The sequence below is a fragment of the Lonchura striata genome, chromosome 1 (assembly GCF_046129695.1).
Source record: "Lonchura striata isolate bLonStr1 chromosome 1, bLonStr1.mat, whole genome shotgun sequence".
Lineage (NCBI taxonomy): Eukaryota > Metazoa > Chordata > Aves > Passeriformes > Estrildidae > Lonchura > Lonchura striata.
In genome coordinates this window covers 27,675,137-27,685,983 of record NC_134603.1, presented here as the reverse complement: position 1 = coordinate 27,685,983, position 10,847 = coordinate 27,675,137, and positions in this window count along the sequence as shown.

The window sequence follows — 10,847 nt, the reverse complement described above, 5'->3', positions numbered from 1 at the left end:
TTGCAAAACCATGCAATACCAGAGTATAAAGCAATCAGACCTTCTCAATGTAGTAATAGTCTCCTACTATGTATAAGATTTTGAAAAATTATATAATGATGAAAACAAAACCCAAAATGTGAATATCAATAGAAAGATAGGTATTTAGTTATGTTTTAAAACTAGATATTTTGTTGAACATTTACTACCTCTTGACCTTCACAAAACACTAATATTCATCTAAACAAAGTATTTCCTTGTACTGCATTTTGCTTCTTTCAAAATTATAAATCTTTCTTACTAAAATCTTTGGCTTAACAGGAAGGTATTCCTGTCAGAGGAATAGGCAGGAATGTCCTGAAGTACAGGTACTAGTTTACTTATTTTTAAATATTTGTTCATAGAAGTTGATTTTCTCTGAGACAGATTAATTATATATCCTTAAAAAAGAATCTTCTCTTAAGACCCATGAACCTCAAATTTCTTTGTGTGAGGGATACAGCACAGAAGGAAAATGATTTAGCTTTGCTGCAATTTATGATTTGAATGAGACAAAAAAAAAAAAAAAAGAAAAGAGGATGTAGGTGGTGGGTAAGAATATATTACTGGGGTTTGATAAATCTTGGAAGTGAAGTCTGATTGATTTTCATACTTTTGTTTTGTCTCAGTATACACCCAGAGAATTTCAGAGAGTTCATCTTTCCTTTGAAAAAAGAGCCAAGGTCTGAGTTGGCAGAGATGTTGCAGCAGTGGCACAGTTGGTGAAATACAACAGTGGTGCCACCTTGGGCAGTTTGCACTCTACTGTGTTCTCCAATACAGTCTTCAGCCTGCAAAATGTGTATACAGATATCATGCCATTTTAGAAATTACTTGCATCAGCATCAGAATTTCACTATGCAACACAGTGCAGAAAAATACTTCCAAATTTGCCTGGCATGTTGGTGACCCTGACACATATTAAACAACTAGAATTGTAGAATCACAGAATATGCTGAGTGGGAAGCAACCCATCAGGATCACCAATTCCAACTCCTGGCCCTGCACAGGACACCCCAAGAATCAAATCACACCCAAAATCAAATGTGCCTGAGAGCATTCTCCAAATACTTCTTGAACTCTGTCAGGCTTGATGCTGTAAGCTCTTTCCTGGGTAGCCTTTCCAGTCCAACCATCCTCTGGGTGAAAAAACTTTTCCTGATATCCAACATGTACTTCCCAACTCAGCTTCACGTAATTTCCTTGAGATCTGTCACTGGTCACAAGTGTGAAGAGATCAGTGTCTGCCCCTTCTCTTTCCCTCATAAGGAAGTTGCAGACTGCAGTGGGGTCTCCCCTCACTCTCCTCCAGGCTGAATGGATAAAGTGACCTCAGCTGCTCCTCATATGGCTTCCCCTCCAGTCCTTTCATCCTCACAGTCCTCCTTGGACAATCTCTAATAGTTTAATATCTTTCTTATATTGTGGTGCCCAAAACTGCACACAGGACTCAAGATGAGACTACCCCAGTGCAGAGCAGAGCAGGACTATTCCCTCCCTTGACTGGCTTAATGCTGTGCCTGATGTATCCCAGGACCCAGCTGGCCTTCAAATAGGAAGACATTTTCTCTAGAAATTCATTTTGATCCATGGCATTGCTTCAGAGAGATTTTTGTTGCAGTTATTTTTAGTCTCAGCTTTGAGCCAGACCCTCAGATATATTGGTTCTTCTATTGCTTTACACTATCCCTACAGATCTCACAGGAAGAAAGAGACAGTGATTGAAGATAAACCTGTACTATAACACTGATATTTTACTTTGTCTTTGAGGGATTTGAGTGGAGTGCCAAATCACACTACAGATACACTTTGAAAAAATGAAAAATGTTTATATCAGTCTGAAATAAAGGGGTTGCTTTTCTTTAACTTATGATCTTTTGGGGATAGAGTCTGAGTCCCAGAGACAGTGAAGGGAAGGAATTGTTCTGACCTTGTCAAGGTTAATCATATGTGTTTGTCCTCCACCACTACCAAATTGCTATCTACACAGGTTTGTAGAATCTAAATTTCATTTCTTATTACCCACCTGAGAAAGGAAAGAATATACCAAAAATAGTAGTTGATTTGTTGCTGAATGGCAACATGCCCATTCCTGGAAAGGTATATTTGAAGCACAGTGTTGACCCTACTCCAAATTATTTTCTTATAACAATATCATTTGGTGCTGTATAACATTATAGCCATCTTTTTTGAAATTAAATAAAGTATAAAATAAATAGAGTAAAATTACAAATGAAATTCAACTATAATGCTTCATCTTGCAAAAGCAGTTATTTGATTCACAAATAGTTGCCTAAATTTAATTTAAACATACAGATAGATACCAAAATTACAAATGTTTTCTGAGTTAGAGAAATGCTTCCATTTCCCTGAAGTCTATTTCTTTAACTGTACATACGAATCCAGGAACTTTACAACAAATAATTTTAAAAGCCTATTGCTACTTCTTTTCTTGTAAGTATAATCAACATGTTGCTGTTACTGACCTAATTATACTGTAGAGCTTGCTTTTATAAAGGGAATATTTGAGCAATTTATATGTTTTCCTCTGTAGTCAACATCATTATCTGAAGAACTGACTGAATTTACTGTTGTAGGCAACAGACATAGCCATAATTCAGATCTGCAAGAATAAAGAGCTAGTGTTATAAAACCAAATAAGGTCTTTTATGAAGTAAAGTTATTTTGTTCCCCAGGAACATTTAAAAGGTAAAATATTTTTCTCAGTTTGATAGATAAATTTAAAGCCAGTCTTCAAGATGTATAAAACTCCATAAACCAAACAGAACAATCATAGCCACACAACTTATTTTACAATTAATATTAGCTAATGCTCTCCAATGTAGCTGGTTATATCAATGGACATTTCTTAGAACCCACTATCTTCTATTACATTACAGAAAGCCACATTGTCAGTTTCATCCAACAGACTCCAAGGCATTAATAGTAAGATAGTTTCAAGTGCTATTGACATGGATGTCCTTGGTGAAAAGAATGTCTCTATACAAAAAAGACAATGGAATCCATATATTTAGTCAGATACTAAACCTACATGGCAGAAGGTTTTAGAAAACATAAGTGTAAGCTGTTCTGCTAGTCCATGCAAAATTACACTACCAATTTTTGCCTTTCTGTTGTGGTGGTCACAGACCCTTAGAAATATTGGAGGGAGGGGCCTCTGAAAGTTGTCTAGTACATCATCCTGCTCCATCCACAACTACATCAGATGAACTATAGCCATAGCTGAGTCTCCAGAGCAACCAGGAACAGGTGTTTCTATATGCTGTGTATCTCTGGTTAGCTGAATCTATAATCAACATAAAAGATATACAAAATATATCTTTTGATATGAACACTGTGGGCACTGACAGAGCTGATGAAGCCACTGTTAGTGATATTGATCTCTTTCTAGTTTCTCAACATTCCATTTCAGCAAACACTAGACTGCTATCTGAGTTGAAAATTTGTCATTTATCCAGCCTTAACTCCATTGAGTTTACAGTGAGAATATCACAATTCTCCACCTTCTTCTCACCTGTCTCAAAGAAGGATGCAGTGTTGGCTTTTTTCCAAGTCAGCAGGGATCTCCTCTGATCAACATGAATTTTCAAGATTAGTTTCACCATCATTTTAGCAAACTCCTTCAGTATACCTCCAGATGTACCCCATTCAGTCCCACAGATCTGAAGATACTCAGCTGCTCTAAATAGTCCCCTGAAGCTTTTGCTCCTCAAAAATTATCTACTTCTCTCTTTCCTAACCACACTGATAGAAGCAGTGGTTCCAGAATAGGGCTTTGTCTGTAAGAACTGACACAAAAGATACCTTGAATATATCAGCTTCCTGATTTGCTCAATGCTATGATGCCCACCCTCCAGATGTATGAAAAGCCCCCATGAGGATTAGTAATAGCCTCTTAAGGCCCATACCATCCTTCTCTGCCCAAGCAATCTGTTACTGACCTCCACCATACCACATCCAAATTTGTCCAGTCTCACTTTGTTTCTTCCTGCAGTTTTACAACACCCAAAGGTCTCCTCAACAGAAGTTGCAATTTTTCCTCCCTTTTCTGCTCTCATGTCTATGCTGAATATCCTGTTTCATCCATGCCAGCAGTAATTTTTCATGCCATCTCTTCCACTTGCACTTCTCTCTTTGTAGCAGTGATCCTAACAGTAAAAACTGAGATAGCTGACCTAGGACCCTTCCCCAACAGGACTTGTTTCTCCTCTGCTGCCAGGGCACTGAACTATATTTAAGATTAAATAGCTGCAGGCTGAAATTGAGCCCTCCTCCCACTGCCAGAAGTCACAGACTTACACCCTGCTGGATGGCTGGATGCCCTCTTGCTGCTCCACCATTGCCTTCCCACCCTCAGGGTGTCTGCTACCCAACAGAGTCCCTTGAAGGGGGCAGAGTCTCTTGAAGGCTCTAGCAATGCCTCACCTGTCATTCTTCACAGAAGGGCTGTTCATTTCTTGGCTAGTATTGTTTTGCTTGTTTTAATTCACAGAAGGAAAGCATGAAGTAACAGAGTTCTTTTTATGTTCTCATCTTATTTTTGTCTGGACTGCAGCCCCCAGGAACACATATGTGCAATGTGAATAGAACACCTGGCTTGTACAGATGGGAAGTCAGACTAGCTGACTTACCTGTGTACCTAAAACCTGTGCCCCACGATAATATCTCATTCTCTTTAATTATTTGTGAAACAGAATGCTCTTTCAGCTGTGAAGGACACAGAAGAAGATGTGTAGAAAGAAATGCAGTCGAAATTCTGCAGTGTAAGTCTAACCTCACAGGGAAAGAGAGAGCATCAATTGTGTAGAACCTGCTTTTTGGAGCTGAAATGCCATCCAACTGTGCCTGCAGAGAAAGGAAAAGCTAATTGGCTGGTGTCTTACTGTGAGGGTCTGTGCTGGGCATCTCTGAAATCTAGCACTGTAGAAGAGATTTCTTTTTTTCTATTTTGGGGTGAATCACACCTCACAGTCCATGTTTCTAATTTTTAATATTTTCCGGTGGAGAAACTAAACTGTGTGTATCTGCCACTATGAAAAATATTCAGCTCTAGCAGAAATACATCTTGCGACAAACTGATGCTTCTTCCTCAAAGGCAGCAAAACAGACATTTTTAGGAACAGAGGCACCTTAAAGTGATCACTTCAGTGTTCCAAGACAGCCTCAGAAAGCTCCAGGGCAGTTGTCTCTGGAATAAACTGCTCATGGAGACAGTCCACCTGAAGTCTCACCTGCCAGTGACTGGCTCATGCTATTCATTATAATTTCTCTGCTGCAATTCTCTAATGTTTTATGAGCTCCTGCTAAGCTTCACAATAATATAAGTTTTTTGAATTAACAATTATTATACAATAACTTAAATTATTGATGTGAAGTTACTGCAGTCCATTATTTTCTCCTATGTAGACTAAATACCTCAAGCATTTTAATTTTTCTTCTGGGACAAAATAAAGATCAGTAGCATCTGTCCATTCACAGAGATGTATTCCTCCTGTCTATCTTAAATGTTAGAGGTACTTGTGACACTGAAAATGTAAGGAATAAATAATGTTAGTTTCCTTCTTGGACTGTACAATAGGTTGATAGACACTCTTGAATTTCATAGTATTTTAGATGTGATTCAAACAGTAGATCAGTAAAATTTACTGTTGTTCTTTAATACTTGTATATAGACCTAAAAGCAGGGAATGCAACCAGACCATTCCCATCAGATACAGACTGACCTGGAATCACTGAGATCAAGATGTATGTGAATTTACATCAGTTAAAGTTACAGATCATAATATTTACATTGTGTGTAAGCAAAAGGCTTAGGTTTTTGCATATTATGCTTTGTCAAGAAATGAAGGTCCTGATTCACAAAGCACTCTTTTCAAGAGACACTGATTCCCACATTTAACTAAAAAAAGACACAGTTATACAGGGTTCCTGCATAGCACACTTTAAAGGAAAAAAACTCTCTATTATAATTCTTCTTCCTCTAAATCCTCCACAGTCTTAACTGTGGCTGGGAGATTTAAAATAGGATTATATCAGACTTTACCTAGTAGGACTTCCAATTAGTTTTTAAGGCAATACTCATATTTCTATTATACCAGGAGAAGCAGCAAAATTTATGGATCATTAGGCCAGTAAAGCTGAGATGAAAGTAGGTGCAGTTACATGAGACAAGACATGAATGCACCTATTTTTCTCATATTTTTATGTTCTAGGTTTAAACTATATGTCACTGCCTCCATAATTCTGAAAACTACCACTTTTTTATATTTTTTTTCTTTTTCCAGAGCTTAATCTCTAACACAGCTTGAAGAGAATGATTGTTACTGGAGAGATAACAAATAAATGACTATTGCATTACCTGTGTTCTCTTATCTTGGGATTTACTTGAGGACCTATGAAAGTTGCTATTACTTTTTAGGTAAAAGTATAATAACACATGCTCTGAAAATGGTTTTATGTCTATTAACATAAAGTAATCCCATTTTCTTCAGCATAATATGAAGATAGAAATCTTAACATCAGTTTTGACCAAAAATATTGCACTATCTTGATTTATTTGAAGTAGATTAGGAACACTGATTAGACAGGTAAAGATTCCTAATTATACATTATTCTGCTTAATACATAAATATTAATTATAGGTATTCTATATGAAATGCCCCTGTGCTCCAGACCATTGGCCCACAACCCCAAAACATACTTCTGGGCCCAACGCTAAGGTCAACACCATTATCCTGAGTAGTCACTCTGGCATCAAGGATGTCAGGCTGAATATGTATACATATGCTTGCGTACATATGCAAGAATTTTGCAAAACTAAGGTCCTGTTTAGTAATCTCTCTTCCAGTTTTCACATCTTGCACTTAATAAGAAACTTCATAAGACATTTTCTGATAAGGTTCATGAACATTCACAAACCTTCATGAGTAAATCAGAGCAAAATAGCTACTAAAAAAATTAGATTTCAAATTCTGATTTAACCTTTCCAAATTTTGCTTATTTTGGTCTTTAAAACATCAAAATCATATAACTTCTTCTTTTTCAAGTCTCACATTCAAAACCATAATATTTAAGTGTCTTTCTCTCTTTCTCTGTGGTATTATTTTGACAGCAAACCTGATCCCTTTAGTGGCAATATTGCTACCTTTGTCTTTTATCTCAGCAAGAGTTGTCACCAGATTTGTAAAGGAATTTCACTTCCAACTCATGGATCATGGCATGAATAATATGAAACACAGCAGACACAAGGCGGACAATTGAAACCTCTAATAACTATTCCAATTACTGAAGAAAGTGAACAAAAAACTCCTATCACTTCACTATGATTAGCTATAATTTTGTTGAAATTATATGCATTATGATGACACTTTCAATATAGTGTATGCTTCAGAAGAATTCAGATGAATTAATTTCCTGAGAATCTGTCCCATAATTCACCAGGACTGCATGCATTTCTACATGAAAGAGCTAAGAGTTTAATTTTAAAAGATGCTTTGTATATGAATACTGAGTGTGTTACCATTTTCATAAAGTGCTTTACTAAATGTTACTAAGAAGACCAGATAACTTCCAGGCAAGAGTCAATATGATACTACTGCAGCAAGTCTATGAGTAATTTAACTCACCTATAAGTAGTTTTATTCACAGAGTCATAATTTCTCCAGAAAATGCCCTAAAAGGGAGAGTGTTAAGCCAGGCTACAACACACACTCTTCAGTTCACCTACATTTCCCAACATGCAAGAAATTGAAAAACATATAGGAAATCCAAGATCCATCTCTCTTGCCAGCACAAGCAGGAAAGAGTTAGTGAAGTCAGATACTGTAGGCCAAAATACAGCTTTCAAAAATGAAATCTGATGAAAAGGAGAATCCTTGCTTATTCCCTTGCAAATCACAGCCATTGTCTGAAACCTCTGCCAGCCTTTGAGCTCTCTCCCTCCAGTTTTTCATTAATCAGAGAGCAAGTTATTTTTCTCAGTTGCCCCCTTTAGCCTCTCAGAGCATGGTTTAAATAAGCATTTATTTGGAAGCATGATCAGCATGCATCCAGAGGCATTATGTGACACAGTAACACTCTTATTTTCAGCAATGCTTCAGGGAGGGTGCAAATGAAACTTAGCTACAACTTACACTCTTCAATCAAACATCCATAACTGGGCTTCTGGTTCATTTTGTGAGTTTTTAGTTTGCTGTTTGATACAGTTCTTCAGTGAATGACCTAAAATACCAAGCATAAGTTCTGTTCTGTGGAGTAGCTGTTGTGTCTGGCTGCTCACTCATTACAAGTCATATAACCAACCATACATCCTCATTTCCACAGCCTGGAGGGGTCTTTTGAGGTTTCTGAGTCTCTCTTTTTGTTCATAAATGACACAGGTAAGAGGAAGGACCAGATTTACAGAAGAGAACTGTAGTGGCTGTCTGACTCCACTCACTTCTTACTTTCATTGAATGGTCCCATAAAAAAGTCTAAAATGGCAGAGACCCCTATGAGGCATATCCATCTGCTTCACTCTCACATTCTTCCAGATATTTTATATCACATTTTCCCTGAAATTATTGTAGATCCCATTGAGAAGGAAATATAGGAGAAATAAGTCAGCCTTCACTATAAACTGATCTGTGCTGATCACCAATGATTGATCAGAACTCGTTTGTTCTACTTTGTTACTCACTTGTTACCTTCATTATCACAAGACACCTTTTGGGACAGTAAAAATCCACTTCCAGATGCATTTGACTTAGTTTCTGCTTCTTATACCTTTGCATCTCAATGAGTTTTGGGAAACAGCAGCAATAATTATTTTGTTTCCTATTACACTCTAGTAAATTCTTTCTCCATTTCACTGTCAAATATTTTTAACCAGCACTGAGGTAATTCAGTTACATGAGCTAAACATACATAAATGTCTAAAACAAGAAAATAACAGCCCATATAACAATGGCCTTTAATTTCCTACAATAAAAAGTGGGGCTTTTTCCTTCTTTCCTGAAATTGTACTGAAAACCTTGTCTGAGAATAGCCAAAAATTCTATTTGATTAAGCTATATTTTGACATCTATTTTTCTCATTAGTGGACATCCATAAAATCACTGCTGCAGGAGTAAGCTTTCCTTCCCAGTTGAAATAAATAAGGTGCTACACTTCAATCTGCTTATTTTTGCCTTGAGACAAAATTAGAATATCTAAGCCTTGGTAAACTTATTAAAATAGTGAGGTAGTTTCTCTTTTACTTTCCCAGCAGATCCAAAGGAAAACATTTCAAAACTATGGTAAATATGAAGCAGCATTTGGAGGAAGGACAATATTTTTGCCTAATCACAGTAATTCTGAATTAATGTTTTAGTAGTCATTGACAGTCTCTGCAGTTTCCATTTCAGGCTTTAAGAAAGTAACATAGAGGCAAAAAGAAAAACAGATATCTGGGGTAAGTGGGTCCCAGTCAGCACACACAAAAGCAAAACTGCTTTTTTCTTAAACATACTGCAGTTAATTTCCCACCTAATTTTTCACCTTGAGGACACAGACCAAGGCCCTTGACACTCAGGAGAGTGCCTGAATTCATGAGCTCTACAATTTTAGGAGATGCTGTTAAAGCTCAGGTTGCCTTGATTGCAGAGGACAGTCAGAAAATTCAGCAAGGCACCAGTTGTAGACACTTGGCCTGTTTTTCCCCACAGCACACAAGAACAGTATTAAATATTTGGCTATAAGATGAGATGGTTTCACAGTAGTGCTCTGAGAAACTTCTGCTGTACCACAGTCCTGTAAAGTACAACAGAATCTGTAAAGTGCAGTGAGCCAACAAAGGCATTTCATAAAAAAAAAAAAAAAATTAAATCAAACGCCAAAATATTGCCATGCATCTGTTTTAAGATCCTGCATGTAGAAATTGTCTGTATTATATTCATATTGAACAGATAAGGCATTTCTTTGGCTGTCAAGAGGGAAAGGTGCATATATAATACTTTTTTATTTTATACTTTCAATGTTCTGATGCTTCAGGAAGTGATGGCAGTTATCGAAGGTAAAGGACAAGTAAGGAATCACCAGTAATCTGGGAATTTTACTACCTTGGCCTTTACAAAGACAGAAACTAAAAGAAAAAGAAATTTTTTTTTAAACATTGGAGATATAGTAACTTGTAAGTAAAATAGAGCACCAATAAGGACTAACTAAAGACTGCTCTGTGATAAAGTCCAAGACTGAAAATCAAAATATAGTCAATTACATAAATGAAGCCAATGTTCTAATTTACACAAAGACTACGATTATGAAACTGGAAATAAAATAAAAGAGAAGGAACTGAGATTTGGGTTTCTTGGATTTTCAGGGGTTTATTTTTATTTTATGTAAACTCTTTCCAACTTAGAGTAACACTAACTTTCCTCTTGGTTGATATGTAGGTTTTTTTTGTAATTAGTGTTTTGAATGTATTTTTTTCCTACAGATACCAGGTGAAAACCTATTCAGTCATAATATTATGTATCTTCCTTCAATCTGGGAAAGACTATTAATGACTTTCATTAGCTTTAAAATCATAATAAGTTTGGAGAGTAATGTTTCATCTTTCATCTTAAGCTGGTGTTCAAGGAGTCATTCCACATTGGTAGATAGAATCAATTTAATTTTCTTTAAAATATGCAGTTTCTGCCTTTGTGTACACCTGTCACCACACCCTTCCTCAGATTTTTCTATGAGCTCTCTAGGGGCACAGGGTAGTTCTTTTGCATTTCAGGCAAGCCCTGACACTTTTCAGGTCCCTTACCCTGCCCTTAAAAAAAATCCATGTGTTTTATCAGCTG